Source organism: Pteropus medius, unplaced genomic scaffold (genome assembly GCF_902729225.1).
Source record: "Pteropus medius unplaced genomic scaffold, Ma_sr-lr_union100, whole genome shotgun sequence".
In the NCBI taxonomy this organism is placed as follows: Eukaryota; Metazoa; Chordata; class Mammalia; order Chiroptera; family Pteropodidae; genus Pteropus; species Pteropus medius.
Window position 1 is genome coordinate 34046218 of NW_024349800.1, and position 7351 is coordinate 34053568.

Sequence of the window (7351 nt, forward strand, 5' to 3'; positions counted from 1 at the left end):
TGTGAGCTGGGGGAACCCACAGGGAACAAGAGTCACAGAGGTCCCAGGCAATACAATAAGTGAGGCGAGAATGTCCCTTCAGTGGTCACACACATAATCTGAGCAAAACCAAGAGCCAAGGCCAGAAAAACTATATAAATGGCTAGACGCAAGAATGACTATGAGGACACACAGCAGGCAGCCTTGCTGAGCAAGCGAAGAAGGTTCTGGAAGCAAAAAAGAGATAACAGGAACCTTTCTTCCTCAAAGGCGACTCATGCTATAGGGTGAATAAAGAAGGGTAGACCTCCAGGCAATGGAGTCTCACCAGACTGACATCATTAGCTGCTTCCAGAGAAGCTACTCCCTCTGGGAGTTACGAGGCCATTCCAGCCCTCCTTAAAAGATGCTGCTCTTGGTGACAGTAATGTCTCCCAGCAGCTGCTCCTCCAGCAACTCTTATCTCCTTGAGAGACTCTACCATCTCTTGAGTCCTTCAGACCAGAGTTTCAAAAAAATGGTGATGATCATGATGATGATAATGGCAATAATGGATAAATTTCACTAAGCACTTACTATGTGCTAGAGACCATTATTTCATTTCTTTCTCACAATAATCCCATGATGAATATATTATTATTATACCCCTCTTAACGAACCAAAAAAAAAAAAAGTGAACCACAATTCAGTTAAATAATACACTCAAGTTTACAGTTTTTAAATGCCCGAGCTAAGACTTGAACCCAGATCTCTCTGATTTCAAAGTCTGTGTTCTTAACCTTATAACGGCTTCTCCTAAATTTGAATGATGCACGACTTCTTTAAAGGAAAAAAATCTTGTGTACCTCACCTCCAGTATTGACTTGTTACTTTTATTACAATTTCATTAAAGTGGGAACAACATTAAAACCAGCTATAAACTCCATCTAAAATTATGAAACAAAACCAAACATATAGATTAAAAACATTTAATAAGCAAACTAAAAGACCAATAAAATTAGAATTAAAAACATTAATTCAACATGATGAAGGATGTTATTTTGCTCAAACTAGATCATCAGTGTGAGTTTTAATAGGAGAAAGATGAGCCTCAGGTCAGGTTCTGTATTTAGTAATTTTTTGCATGTATTTTGGCTTTGGTAATTCAGATAATGCCTGTTAGCCTAAGTAAGTTATTAATTATTTCAAGGCTTTGCTTGCTGGTTCACAATAAATAGACCTCACGTGTTTCCAGAACGCTGCCAACAAACAATCTTCAAGTGTCAATTTTAATTATGTGTCATTTGATAACTGTAATGCTATCTTGTTTTCTTGAAAAGAAGGTTATGATTGCAGCATTATTAAAATTTTCATTAAATAACCCTGATTGCCAGAAGCAGGTCTCATTTCATGTGTCTGGCCATGCTTACAGTGAATGAGCGGTGACAGTTTGGCTTGTTCAGAGATGGGTTCTGTAGGCTGTCTGTGCAATTTGGGAGTGCCTGTCCAGTAGCATATCGTTTTAAGTTCAATGTGCATGTAGGTCATAGGTAAAAATAAAATTTATAAAAACAAATGTAAATGTCCACATGAAAATTGTGTGGTGGTTCTTGGAATGAGTAATCTTTAAATGATTCAGAATATGCCTGTCAATTTATCAGATTATCATTGAAATAAAATGCAAATTTAAAAATTCCTTTGAGACGTTTGGACTGTTGAAAATTTACCCATGGGTTCTAGTTTGAGAGACATGAACTGCAGCTGCCGATTTCCCAGTGTATAGGGAGTGGCACAGCTCTTTCAAGGATTCTCTGCTCTTAAAAACCTTGGTCTTAGAGTCACTTCTCAAATATATGCAGAGGCCTCATGCTCAGGCCCTTTCTGCTGGACTCTAAACACAGCCCTGCATCTCAGTATCTGTATGCTCTGCCCACAGACACAGAAACTCCTGTTTCCCAGCGCACAGGTTTACCCTAGACGGGTACATCAGGAAGGAAAGTAACAGCCCTGAGTCCTACATCGACTTGTTCTCTTTTACCTTGTAAGGAGATAAGACTCATCTCCCTCTTTGAATAGAAGAGGAAATTGTAGCACAAAGAACTGACTTGTCCAACATCACTGAGAGGAACACTTACAAATTCAGAATGTGAACCCATGATTCTCAAGCTTCTGGATCATGCTATTCTTATTAAAACATACTGCCTCACCTGAGCAACAGATCCACTGACCACTTAGTAGCAGCAGAGGGTTCCCATGTCATTACTGTGACTGGAGTGGGAGGAAGATGCACAAGAACAAAGGAAGAATTTAAGAGCTATTTCGTATATAATATTGTTATTTTACAAATAACAATAACAACAATACTGCTGATGATGCAAAATTTTAGGTTAACTTCTCTGGCTATTGTCATTTGTTCTATTTGCCATTGGTTTGAGAAGCAATTATTAATGGAATTTTTTTTTTTTTTAAGCTCAGGAGTCTAAAATCCATTTATTATTTCAATGAATACTTATGTAATAGGATACCAGTGAAGACAAACTGTAAATGTTTTGATTTTATTCTGATGGGAAAACTACTATTTGGGAATTGCTAGTTTCTTTAGAAATACACTCTCTTGGTTTGGGAGAAATGAACAGTTCTCAGAGAGAACTAATTTCCCGATAAATGTGAACACAGATGGATGGTGTAGGCTGAAGTTCGCATATTTTTAGTTGGGTAAATTGGGTCCATTCATTGTAAACCAGACTAGGCCCTTAAAGATTTAGATAACTGTTCTAAGGTAGTATTAATAATTAATGTTCCTTAAATGTCGTTATTTAAATTAGAAATTCTCAGACTTGGGGAAATATATTGTTGACTATATCAACTGCCTTTTCTAGAGTTCCCCTGAAACAAATGGGTTACTTGTATTGGACGGGTAATAAAACCCTGCCCAGGCTCAGGGATTAGTGCCTGGGTGTTCCAGGAGTGACCACTGATTGTGATAGTACATATTGTTTAAACTTGGGGCTGTTTGGCCATTGTTCCATCAACAACCTGTAAATGAGCCCAGTCCTAATTATGCCTTTGAAGACCTAATGGAGGAGACATTGCCATCCTTAATAAAGAAGAGCCAGCAGCCTGGAGAAGTAAATCATAATAAAAGATGATAATGTGGCATTTGGAGGCAGCAATGATTTGGAGCTGAGTTGGCAGACAAAATAACAGGTAACTACGAAGATTAGTTTGATGAACAAGTAAACATTCATTAGGGATCTCCCACCCCCACCTTGTAAGAGAAACTTGAGAAAAGACTGGTTTTCCTAAAATTTGGATCATGAAGCACAATCATTTTATACTCATTTCAGGAGCAAAATACATGGAACTTTTAAGTCGCGTTTATCATTTAGACATACCAGGCACAAGTCCTTTTCCTCCAATTCCTTTGGTGATACAAAGGCAAAAAAAGTATGACCTCTGCTTTCAAAGCTCTTAAAATCTAATGAGTGGTTTTGTGTGTATTTTGAGGATGAGGGGATGGTGGACACATTGTGAGAGTTACCTTTTAAGAGTAAGAGGTCAAAGTATGAATAGTCATTACCAGGTTTATAATCTGTTTGCATAAGAAGAAAGCATTTGGTGCCTCAAAATGCTCCTCCTCTGTAGCAAGCCACTAGCTAACCTATAGCAAAGGACATAGCAGAAACCATTGAGTCACAAGACCCTGGGAGGCAGGGTTTGCTCCATGAGAACCGTGGTTTATCCAAATCTTTATAAAGTAAGTTAATAGATTTAGCAGAAGAAAAATATTAACATTTGTTAAAACATCAGGAATACAAATAGAAAAATAAACCTCTATGAAATGAATGCCAAAAAGGAGCAGAAAACATATCATATAATTAACTTCATCTACTAACAAAGAAGAGGAAGCTTGTACTGTGGGTTTTAGCCTCTGTGGTCTTGCCCATCAACATGACGAAGTGGCTTTATCTTTCTCCTTGGGTTCCCTGGACAGCAGCCAGGATTCCTACAGCAGAGACTGATGGAGAATCACTTCATGCATTATGTTTCATGAAGAAAAATGACAGTTCACTCAGAAAAATCGAAAAACATGATTTCTGATTGAAGAGCAAAAAATCAAGCAAGCATCAGATTAAGAAAAGCCATTTCTCTTCCCACCTCTCTCCCATCATTCAAGTATTGACAAGTTATTGAAAGGTTTTAAATGGCCTCCCATATACGAGTCATAATTGACTTCTTTTGAGGCACAGTTGAGAAAGATGGCTTCTGAGACCTTGATCAGCATACTCATTTTGGATGAGGTAGATTCTGTGAATGAGGGAAATCAGTTTATTGCTGGGGCTAGCACTGCTTGGGTCCCTTAACTGCAGAAGCCCAATATATACACGATTTCCTCAAGAGTTTCTGTGTCCAGAGAGCTAGTCAAAGAATAATAAAACAAATACCACTCACTGCTCCATCTATAGTCACCAATGATGTCTACATGGTTAAAAAAAGAACGAGCAATTTTCTGTCCTGATTTCTTTACACTATTGACCACTTGTCTCTCAATGTTATGACCTCCCTTTGCTCTCACTCTTTTCCCCTACAACCTCACCTATCTGAACCCTCTTCAGTTTCTTTCACAAATTTCTTCCTACAGCCCATTACAGGGAGATGTACCTTCTTTCTCTCCTGTCTCTCATCTTCTGCATTAGTGATGCCCACACTGTTTTCTTCGCATTTTTGTTTTAATTCGTACACGAAACCGCGGTCTCTGTTTTGATCCTCTTGCCTTTAATCTTGCTTCTCTCCAATTCAGCTTCTATATAACTGCCAGAGAAACTTTCCAAAGTAAATCTCATCGATCTTTTCCTTGTTTAAACACATTCTAAATTTCCCTGTCATCCATTAAACACAAACTCCTTCGCCAAGGCATAAAATGATTTCATGATCTGGCACCTGCCTAGCCTCCCAGTACCCCTCCCAACAGGTACCGTAGGATCTAGTTATACAAAATTATTTGCAGCTTCAAAACATTCGTGCCAGCTCTCTGGATGCCCTTCCCTGCTTTGCAAGGTCACCCCTACCCAGGTAATCTTCCCTGAGCATGCCCACTGTACCACCTAATCTGGGTGTGATGCCATTCCTTTCTGATCTTCCTCTGTGCTCACAACTTGCCTTCATTATAACTTCTTCTTCTTCTAGTAATCTGAATAGGATTCAGAGAGGAAAACAAATCACTATAAGTAATATGGGAATAAAGGATTTATTATAGGAGTTAGACTTTATACAAATGTGGCTCCTTCTTTTGCTCTCATTTGGGTAAGAAATTATGTGAAAGGGGAAGTAGGAGGGTCAGAAAAAACAGTCACTAGTCAGGTTTCCTGCAGAAAAGTATGGGTGGACCAGTAGGAGCTTAAAGAGAATTCCAAGAAGCCATCAAAGTGGGAACAGGAAGGGAGAGCTGATGGCGAAATCTCTGAGAACTGCCCCCTCTAGGGAAGAAACTGCCTCTGCACAGCTGCAGCAAGATGTGTGGGCAGCTAAGCACTTGGCTGGTGGGTCTGGAGCTATTATTTGAAGGCAAACTAGGTAAAAAGTAGAGAAGAGAACTAGCTGGAGCCTACCAGGCTCCTCTGCATCTATCTAGTACCATAGCTGACAATGAAGACCTTCTGAGAGCAATGAACTCTGCTTCATTTTTGTCAGCCAAATTGCATGCAGGTTTCTCCTTTTAGAAAACCAATCAGGGTAGGTTAGTCCTGGAAAACATAGTTCCGAGCTTTGGCCAAGTTGACCTAACACAGTCTGGCACACCTTAGCTGTCTGACTACTCTAGACTGTAATATCAGAAGAGAAGGAGTATATCTCATCCATTTTCAACCATTCAGTATTAACCACAGGACCTAAGACATAGCAGAGACTCAGTAGAGGTCTGGGCAATTAATGAAGGGCATTGATAGAGCTGATATGGCACTTGTGTTCAGTCATTCTCTGAGCAGATGATGGGAATGGTACTCATTCTTAGTATCAAAATCTCTCATGTGACAAAACTGAATTCCAGTGATTATATAAATGTAGAAGGATTCCACTGTAGAAGATACATTTGATTATCTACATCAATACATTCACTTAAATTTTTTTTTAATTGGAAAATATTTTCTAAAATCAAATTTCCTTTTTTTCCCTTTAATGTTATCATCTTAAGTCTTATTGTGTTTTGTTTTGTTTTAGGATGGTCATTTATTGTTTTATATTTGTTTTTATTTTTAAGATGCTGAGAGTAATTTATAAGGAAGGATCACATTATGTCGACAGATTTCTCCTGAGGCTAATTGTGTTCTTATCAGAAAATCAAAACAGTTTGAAAGTACATTTGTTTTTTAAGCCTACTCCAAGAATACCAAAGTTCATATCCATCTGTCCTTATCACAGTGGAGGAAAAAAATGTCTCCATCAAAAAAAGAGAGGGCAAATTCAGAAGTAAGAGTCTTCACATAAAATCTTGTGATTTTATTTTAACCTTAAATCTTACAATTTAATCTCATAAATCCCTAATTGCAAATTATCCTTCTGATAAAAATCAATGTACATTTGGGGTGATGAAGCTATTTAGGAGAAAAGAGTCACTACAGGTTTTATTTGATCAGTACGAAAGTTATAGTATGACATTTCTCTCTCTGTGTTCTCTTTCTGGCTCTTTGTGGGTCAATATTGTGTGTAATAACATCGTCAGAATGATGTGTTTATCTGGTACTGTATTTCTGGTCTACTGAAGTATTTGGGGGGAAAGTTTTAAAATAAAATTAACATATCCAGGCTTTTATTTGACTTTTACAATCAAAACTCTAGATCTATGACATCCAAAATAATGAGCTCTTCCCTGCTGTCAGCTGCTGTAGGGTGGTTTTTATTCCCTCATTTTCAAAATGGTGGGCACTGATAGAGCTGATATGACATTTGTGTTCAGAAGCAATGTAAAAATGCAGAATAAAAGTGGCACATCTTTGCTTATAATTCTTACTAAAGATATTTTGAGAAATTTGATAGTAAGTTAAACGTGGCTATATTTTTGAAATAGAATGTAAATTTTACTTGGATTTGTATGAGATTCCAAAGAAATGTTGATTTTCTTGGGGATCTCTATGGAAACATACCATTCCCCCCGCCCACCCCATGCCATTAGGGGTAGTTTGATAGAAATTGTTGAAGAGCCTGGTCTCAAGGCAAGCATTACTTTGGGCATTGGTGCTTTAAAAAGAAAAAACACTCATGTTTTAGACAAAGGAAATTTTCTGTCATTCCCAGAAAGATTTAGGACTGGAAGCTACTATCTAAATTGATACCATCAAATTAATCCTAGAAGCATTTTTATGTTTCTTTATTCCCAGATATTAACACAAGAAAACAT